This window comes from Symphalangus syndactylus, chromosome 4 (genome assembly GCF_028878055.3).
Source record: "Symphalangus syndactylus isolate Jambi chromosome 4, NHGRI_mSymSyn1-v2.1_pri, whole genome shotgun sequence".
Lineage (NCBI taxonomy): Eukaryota > Metazoa > Chordata > Mammalia > Primates > Hylobatidae > Symphalangus > Symphalangus syndactylus.
Window position 1 is genome coordinate 112081139 of NC_072426.2, and position 9663 is coordinate 112090801.

General features: G+C 38.7%; 1 pseudogene; it reads right to left on the reverse strand.

The window, feature by feature from the left end:
• Positions 1–7847: 7847 nt before the first annotated feature.
• Positions 7848–9663, reverse strand: LOC129480325 (syncytin-1-like; annotated as a pseudogene).

The following is a 9663-nucleotide window of genomic DNA, read 5'->3' on the forward strand; positions in this document are numbered from 1 at the left end:
AAAGAAAGTACTTTCTGCTTCTGTGGATATAAACACACAGTGTTTTATTCCCTAGTGCAACAAAACCTCAAGATCAACAGACAAGAGCTGAAAACCCTTTCCCACCAGACACAGTGCCATCTAAATGTTCTCTCAAAAGATAGCATTTCATAAACAGTTTCAACAAAAGGATGTCAGTTTTTCCTTTATGTGCATGCACAAAATCGCTTTTCGGGAAAAAAAAAATGACCAATACCAAATCCATCATAAAATTAATTACATTTAGTTGATCACGTTGGCTGGCTGGTTATAACTCTTGCTGTCTTTTCAAAAAATGTGTTTCATTTTATTTGTCATTAAATGAAAAAATATTGTAGTTTTCCAATATACTGTCTATTGGTGGTTCTCAAACTTCAGTGTATGCCACAATTGCCAAAGAAATTTAACTAAATGCAGATTCCTTGGCACTGTCCCTCAAAATTCCTATTTACTTTTTCTGGTATAAGGTACAGATAATTCTGATTTACTTAAGCTATGGTTTTAGAAACACTATACTCTAATTCTAATTATTCATGTTAGTTCTCATGAAAATATTCACATTAATTCTAATGAAATATAATGTGACTTAATACTACATGTAAGAATTTCCTCCCTGACTTAATTTTGATATGAATAGGAGGCAGGGAAATACTGGGTAGAAGGCGGCAGTTCCCCAGCAAAGGCCCCAACCTGAAGCCTGGAAATCCATGGCCCTAAACAGGAACAGGCATTTCTGTTTTTGCCCCCAAATGTTGCCTTTTCCAAGACCATTCTGGCCTGCCATGCCCCTATCCTGTGTCCATATAAACTCCAAGCTCCACTGGCAAAGTGGCAGAGTGGCATGACAGAGAAGTAGAGAATAGAAGGAGTGTCTGAACATCAGGAAGATTTTGGCTGTGGATGGTCGGAGAGAGATCAGCTGCAGGATGACTGAACTCCAGGGGAAGATCATCTTCCCACTCCATCCCCTTTCCAGGTCCCCATCCATCCCACTGAGAGCCACCCCCATCACTCAATAAAATCCCCACATTCACCATCCTTCAAGTTCGTGTGACCTGATTCTCTCTGGATCCTGGACAAGGACCTGGGTACCAAGAGGGCAGGGTGTAAAAGGTTGTCACCCTGACTCTCCACTGAGCTGGAATAGCCATCCATGGACAGCAACTGCTAAAAGAGCATTAAGTGTAATATATCCCTAGATGCTACAGTGTGGCTGGAGCCCAAAAGTGCTCACCCCAGCTCCTGCACCTGCCCATCTGCACGCTCCTACTCCCATAAGGGGTTTGAGCATGCAGTGGCCCAGCAAACAAGCCACATCGCTGTTGCAAGTCCCACAACGGGGTCAGGGAACTCTCCCATTTTAATTTCATTGGTAATCTGGTAATTTCCTAAAATTGACTCTTGGTTCCTATGTTCCTTTCAATGGATTGCTCTTTTGAGGAAATTACATATTTAGATTATCTAAATGATGCTGTGAAGCCATAATTCTTGACAAAACTGAAGCAGGAAAAGAAAAGTGCCACAAAACTGGGGAGACAAGAAGTTCGTTGAAGAGCTGATAAAAGCTATGTACTCCTTTCCAAGAAAAAAATAAGGCACATTCACACAAATTTTACACCATTTCAATAGGTTCACAGACCTCAGACTAGAGATTTCTATCCTAATGTGTTCATAAATCACAAATTTAAAGGCAAATTCTTATTTGAGTTTAGGAATATGAAGGCAATATGTTCTGTCACACAGTGTGTCTACAACTAAATGTAGTATCATGGAAGCTTCATGAAACATGAGGCAGGCCTTCCAGTTCTAAGAAACATAAAAGACACTTGTTAACAAACATGCCACTTCCAAACTTTCTGATGTAAAATAAAGTTTAGCAGCTAATTATTTCTTGTAATTCATGGAAGTAGCCAGAGCCGATCATTTGAAATCCAAAAGTACAAGAATTTAAGAAGGAAAATGTTAAGAATGAGATAGAAACAGGATGAGTTTTTGTAGTTGATTTCTTATATTCCTGAAATAAACCCCAAAATCTCTAATTTTGTTGATACCTTAGTACTGTGTAAAGCATTCTGTTATGCATTAGTGACTAATTCTACATGGACTGCCTATTATATCATATTTAATAATCCAGCAAAAGAGAAGAACACTAGCAAGGTCTAAGCAGAGCCAGAAATTCTATGAAGATATTAAGTTTGCTCATCATATTTTATCTATCTGATTGCACAATTAGAGGGATGGTGAGATCATGTCTACAAAGCAAAATGAGCCTCTCTAAGGAAAGATATTACAATAATGCAAAGCATTGCTTCACCATCTAAAATGGAATATCATTGCCATCCATTTAAAAAGTTCTAGGAGAATTAAATAAACTGAGAGTTTTTAAAAAGACTTTATCCAGAAGCAAGGATAGATGAGGGACTATTAATCCAGACTGTGACCAGTTGCTTATTGTTTGGAAGAAGCTAACACAAAATTTAGTGGCTTAAAGTAACAATCTGCTTATGCTTCTGTGGGTCAGTATTTTGGGCTGCATTCATCTGAAACAGTTTCAATCTATGCTCTATGTGGTGTCAACTGGGCTCACTCATCTGTCTGAGGCCTCAGCTGGAACAATGTGAATGATTGAGATGACTGAGCTGTCTGGGTCTCTCTCCACATGGTCTCTCATTCCCCCAGAGACAGGGCTCCAAGAGGACTAAAACAAAACCTTCAAAGTCTCTTAAGGCCTCAGCTCAGATCTCACATAGTGTCACTTCCACTGTATTATGTTGATCAAAGGAAGCTACAAAGCCAGCCAACAGTGGGGAAATGAACTCTACCTCTTCACAGGAGGAACTGCAAATAATTTGTGGCTGTTTTTATCTAACAAAGATACTATTCCATAAAACTGTACTACATGCAATGCAAGATTTTTTTTAAATAGAAAAGAAAATGCATTTCATTAAGAAACTATTGACCTGAATGCTAAAGAATGATAAGCAGGTAAATGTACTTTGTGACAACTTGATGAGCTATTGTATTTTGTTGGGGATAGGAGGTGCAGAAAGATGGATGGAATGCTAGATACATTGGGATAAATTATTCTGGTAAGTTCCAAAAGCTATAAGAAACTGTTACCTCTAATTTTAATAACTATTGTTAAGTTGATGGATTAGCAAATATCATGCCAATATTAATATCTAAGATAAAATGGTTTTGTTTCAACACTGATTGGGTGACATGAACCCATGCACTAGTTAACTAGATCCAACTGTCAAATGACATCACATAGCTCTTTTAAAAGAAGAAATATGTTTCAAGTACATAAAGTGGGTTGTGATGTGGAATGACAAAAAAATCTTTTTACATGTTTTCAACTATGTCTCCACTTTAAACAGAAGAAAAAATACAGAAACAAGCAAATAGGAAATTTTAACAGACTTGTAGTTATGTGTATTCCTAATATACCAGGAATGTGTAGTCCTAATATACCAGGAATTTGCTTCATGACATTACATAAAATAGAGATTCCTCCAACACAATTACAGTGGCAGTAGATAATATCTGTATAGTTCTTTCAGTTTTAATATTACTACATACACAACTATGCACATATAAGCATAGATGCATATACATATAAACATACATGAAGATAGAGAAAGAGAAAGAACTTTCAGAAAATAATATTGTCTTTGAGAAAAACACAATTAAGGAATTCACTTTTTGTTACTGTTCTTGGCCCTTTATTCCCAAACTAATTACTCACTAAATACTTATAACTCTAAATCTTTCATTTTAGCAAAAACCTTTGATATTCCATTTATGCTATCATAGTAGGCTTCTTTTAAAGAGTTCTTCTTAACAAATATTTTTTAAAATAGTTCTAAATTGGATTGTCCCACCACGACAATATCATAAAAACTAAATGTTAGAATTATAGAAGTGGAAGGATCTAGTTTTACTTTGTTGTTGAGCCATTAAAATGTATACCAATATAGCTTGCATTGAGTGTTCTATTTACTAATATTTCAAACCATTTCTTAATGTTGTTTATATATATTTAGAACATTTCTATAAAAATTGAAGGCTAATGTTATTGTACCCATTTTCCTTATAGAAAAATGGAGTAATAAATTGGTGGAGAACTTGCTGCCATGTTCTTGTAAAGAGATAATGGATTAACAGATGGGAGCCCAGATATTGGGAAATTTTAATCAGATTCAACATACTTCTTGCAAAGACAGGCAAACTTTTTCGAGTCTAGAAATGTACTTTTGTAGGCTGACAAGCTTTAAATAAAACATGATTAACAGAGATTTTGGCTATCAGCTGTGATAGAGTATTAGAGAATTGACTTACCCTCCTACCTGAAACAATAAAAAAACAGACAAAATACATAAAACAAAAATTTTAAGACATTGAACGTCAGGCAATATAAGACAATGATTCTTGAGAGAAAGAAAACAAAAGAGGTATACCCTAGATATCCCAACTAACTGACTAGAGAGAGATTCTAGGATATAACACACAGAAGAGGAATCCAAAAGGAATCCAGAAGTATCCCTGTATTGAGGAAATAGACCTTGAAATCCAGGGAGGCCAAGACTACTACAGTTTGTGGAGCAGAATGCCAGAAAACAGACAACTTCACAGACAACTACAGAAATCTGCAAAGGCTCCCATTTGGATTTTCAGAGTAGTATTGGTCAGTCTGTAAGTGTAAGAAAACTACTTGAAGCTACAGAAAAAAGCAAAACCCAAAAGAAACAAAAGGAACAAACTTTGGAGATCACACAGCTCAGAAATAGTCTCTGTTCCTCAGCCAGAATGGAAACTCACTTAATCCATGAGATACTTTAGAATATCAGAAGGTATTGCCTCAACAGTGGGCCAAAAAATAGCTGCAAACTAAAAGCAGCTGTGGTCCCACCTAACAAAGCTCAAAAGCAAGGCTAGATGGATCAAACTATTTTTAAATTTTTAAATTACATTCCAAAAGAAAGCTCAAAAGTATGTATTAATTTTTCAAAAATATTCAATATTCAACAAGGTAAACTCAGAATGTCTGGCACCTAATCAAAAATTACCAGACATGAAAAGAGGCAGGACAATGTGATTCACAATGAGGAAAAAAAATAAGCAAAACTGACCCAGAAATGACAATGTTGGTAGAATACAGACAAGTACGTTAAATTATTATCGGTCTATTCCATACTTTCAAAAAGTCAGATAAAAACTTATACATGTAAATAAAGATATTTGAGAAATTCTAAAAAAACAAATTAAACTTCTAGAGAAAAAAATACACTGACTGAGGGGAAAAATACATTGAAATGTGATTAACAGAGGCTTAGACTTTGCAGAAGAAAAAAATGACTGAACTTGGAGACATGGCAAGAAAAACTATTAGAAATAAAGCATGAAGAAAAGAGATTTTTTTTTTTCTAAATGAACAAAACAATAGTGAGGTGTGAAAGAACTACATTCAATTGGAGTCCCCAGAAGAGGTGAGACAGAAGAATTGCAAAAATATCCTTTAAAATGATGGCTGAATTTATGCCATGATCGGTGAAAACTATAAACCCACAGATCCAAGGAGCTCCATGGACCCCAACCCTAATAACATGGAAAAAATTACACTGTGGTATACCATAATTAAATTTCTTTAAAACTGTGGAAAAGAAAACAATCTTAAAAGCAGCCAGAGTAAAAATAATCATTATGGAAGAGAAAAAAAAAAATGAGAGTGGGCTTCTCTTCAGAAACAATGCAAGCCAGAAAATAATTGAGCAATATACTCAAAGTACTGAAAGAAAAAGTCAACCCAGAATTCTATATGCAGCAATAAAGGCAAAACAAAAACTTTTCAGACTGACAAAACCTGAAGGAATTCACCAAAAAATCTTCACTACAATGAATATTAAAGAAAACCATTCAAGCAGAGGAAAGGGACACCAAATAGAAATCTGGATCTACACAATGGAATGAGGAGTGACAGTAAATATGAAGATTTCTTTTCTTAGTTTTTAAAAATCTTAAAATAATTGACACATTAAAACAAAAATGATTACAATGTTTTGTGGAGTTTATAACATATGTATAAGTAAAATGAATGACAGTGATAGAACAAAGGCCAGGAGCCTGGAAATGAAAGCATATTGTAAAAAGTTTCCTTTTTTTTTTTTTTTTTTTTTTTGAGACAGAGTCTCACTGTGTTGCCCATGCTGAAGTGCAATGGCATGAACTCGGCTCACTGCAACTTCTGCCTCCTGGGTTCAAGCGATTCTCCTGCCTCACCCTCCCAAGTAGCTGGGATTACAGGAGTGCGCCACCACGCCCAGCTAATTTTTTGTATCTTTAGTAGAGACAGAGTTCCACCACATTAGCCAGGCTGGTCTCAAACTCCTGACCTTGTGATTCACCCACCTTGGCCTCCCAAAGTGCTGGGATTACAGGCGTGAGCCACCACACCCAGCTCAAAAGTTCTTATACATGCATGCAGTGGTATCATGACACTTGAAGGTAGACTGAGACAATCTTAAGATGTATACTATAAAGTATGTAGCAACCACTAAAAATGTAAAACTAAGAGTTAGAGCTAGTAAGCCAATAAAGGAGATAAAATGGATTCATTAAAAACACACAATCCAAAAGAAGGCAAAAATAACAAAGAGAAAACAAATAGCAAGATAGATTTTGAAACCACCTTTGCAAAAATTATAACTGACAAAATCATGGTAGTGAAAAAGATCTAACTCCATCTTGCTTCTAACCATCAAGTTGTTCTTGTTCATTCTTGGGCCTAGGTCGAACTTTGGGAGGAACTTAGTTTACAGTTTAACTTTGAAACAAGGATGATAACAACCCTTTCTCAAAACAAATCCTCTTCTTGCCTGGGGACTAGACTGCCTTTGCAGGACTAACAAATTAGCCATAAGGTTAGAAATTATGGTTTAGGAGTCATGCCGCTAGAGGCTGCAAGATTCTGAACCTCCCCAAATTGCTTCTGGGAATAATATTGTTACTGGGGGGTCCTTGCTCCCAGAGCTCCCAAGATGGTGGTGGGCTGCTTCCAAGATGGTGGCAAGCCTCTTGTTCTCTGATCTGGGGTTCTTGGCCTCATGGATTCCACGGAATGGAATCTTGGGCTATGCAGTGAGTGTTACAGCTCTATTAGAAGCTGTGGGTCATGGAAGCTTGTGGAAAGAGAACTGTGGAAGAGAACTGTGGAACCCAGTGACTAGTGTTCAGCTTGATTAGGGCACTTAACCATGCAGGAACAATGGTGAGCCTTTAGCCCAATCGGGAGCAGCAATGGATGCCTCACTGAATCAGGAGCACAGTGGACACCCTGCTGGATCCAGAGGGGTAGAAGTCAGCGGCAGGTCTGTGATGGTGGCAAACAGCAGTGATGCATGGCAAGCAAAAGCTCAGTTCGAGCCGTTACAAACATGGACAGAAGAGTGTGCAGTTGCAAGATTTAATAGAGTGAAAACAGAGCTCCTGTTTCTGGAGGCGGGGGACCCAAAGGGGGTAGCCATTGCTGGCTCAAATGCCTGGGTTTATACCCCAATCATTGTCCCTCCCCCGTGCTGTCAGTTGGTAGATGATTGGTTATTTCTTTACCTCTTTTGCCTAATTAGCATTTTAGTAAGCTCTCTTTACTATCTGACTGGTGAGGTGTGAGCTAAGTTGCAAGCCCTGTGTTTAAAGGTGGATGCAGTCACCTTCCCAGCTAGGCCTAGGGATTCTTAGTCAGCCTAGGAAATCCAGCTAGTCCTGTCTCTCAGTCCCCCGTCTCAACAAGAAAACCCAAGTGCTGCTGGGGAGGTTAGCTGACAACTGCTCTAACTGCTTCCTTCTGAATTGGGGTGTAGTAGGGGTTGTGCAGTTGGGATTTCCATGGGAGGAGTGACTTTGATGTCATTAACATTGGAGCATGGGCTAGCAGGCCAGTCCAGGGGTCTATGGTAGATCTTAGTCATGGACTGCATCTGGGGCTCTACTTGAAGAACATTTGTAGCTTTACAGCTTTGATTCTGGAAGAGACAAACTTAACAAGGAGGTTAAAGATACAGGGTCCAAAGAGGAGTAACAATATTATAGCTGCTAGAGGTCCTAAGAAGGGGAGAATCCAGGGCACCCATTGGCTGAGGAGGCCCCAGCCTCTAGTGTTTTGAAGCTCTTCTGCTCTATGTTGTATTCGATCTTGAATTTCTTTAACTTTCTCAGTGATGATTCTGGATTGATTAACATAATAACAACATTCTTCCCCTAAAAATAAATAGACTCCCCCTCTTTCAGCAGTTAGCAAGTCTAAAGCTCTTCGATTTTGAAAGACTACTGCTGCTAGGGAGTTAAGTTGATCTTGCAAGGTGACCAGTGATTTGGCGACCTGTTCCATGTCACCATTTAGTTCTTGAAATGGTTTATAGTAGAACCGAGTAGAGGTTTTGATACTGCCAATGCCAGTACCTAGTCCGTATAGCACTCCTACTCCAATAACAAAAGAAAGAATGGGTACTCTTTTGTTGTGGGGCTTAGGTATGACATGACTGTATAAATCTTGTTTAGTGTAGATGATCATGGGGGCACTGAGAATGAGAGGAAGCACATAGATTCTAAAGAGCCATTCAAACAATGTTAGGCTGAGGTACCACAGACAAAAAATATTCGTGAGGGTAGGCAGACTACTCGTGTGGGAGGAGTTACCCACCTGATTCATTGGGAGTTGGTTGTGTCTATAGTATTGCTAAATTTTACACAGGTGAGGTTTGAGGTATGGGTTATCTCCAGATTGGAAACAAGAGGTCCTACTAAAACAGAAGTGGTATTTATTTCTGTGCTGAAGTTGTTCCATTGCTCAGGTACAGGGATTGAAATGTATGGCCTGAAGTGCAGGGGGAGGCACATCCAACAGTTAGTAGGGTTTTGGGCCAAGACCTCATGGAGCCTAGTGAGGGTGGTATTAAATAGGCTTACCAGGCAAGTATGGGTATGGAGGGTTTCATGTAGTTTTGAGAGCTCTAGTCCTTTGTGGGGGCTGGGGGTGCTATGTACCCAGGTCAGTTGGGAGATTACTTCCTTCATGTGTTTTTCTCTTACCTGATCTTGAACTCCACCCCCATCAGGCATACCAGTATGGGTCAAGTAAGTCCAACAGACAGTGGTTCCAAGTCCTCTAGGATAACTAGGATTAACCATTTTCCCCGTCCAATAATGAGTATTTGCGTGCATGCAAAGAGTGGCAGAGTTATAGCAGATGTGGGGCATATGGGTGTGGGTGGTGAAGGTGGGGTTTCACTTAGAAAAACTCCTAAATGATGGGGCATTAATATTTCTGGGAAGCCACATTCTCCATAGAAGCTCTTGGTAAGGGGAGCTACTGGTCATACAGCAGCATGGAGCGGCTTCAGTGAGAGTGAAAGGGTGTAAGAGAACAGTAAAGAGAAAAATATGATAAGGGAGGGCCATGGGGATTTATGATTTTCATTACTTTCCTCATGGTTGTTGCTTGAAGAGCAGGTGCAGACTCTCTAGAGGTTCACAGCAATAGCTAGCATTGTCTCCTGGATTTTCAGGTTCCTTTGGCAGTATCCAGGGTTTGACTCAAGTGTGATGTATCCAAGACTCCACTCCAGCCCCTTTAACCATGGTTGGGGT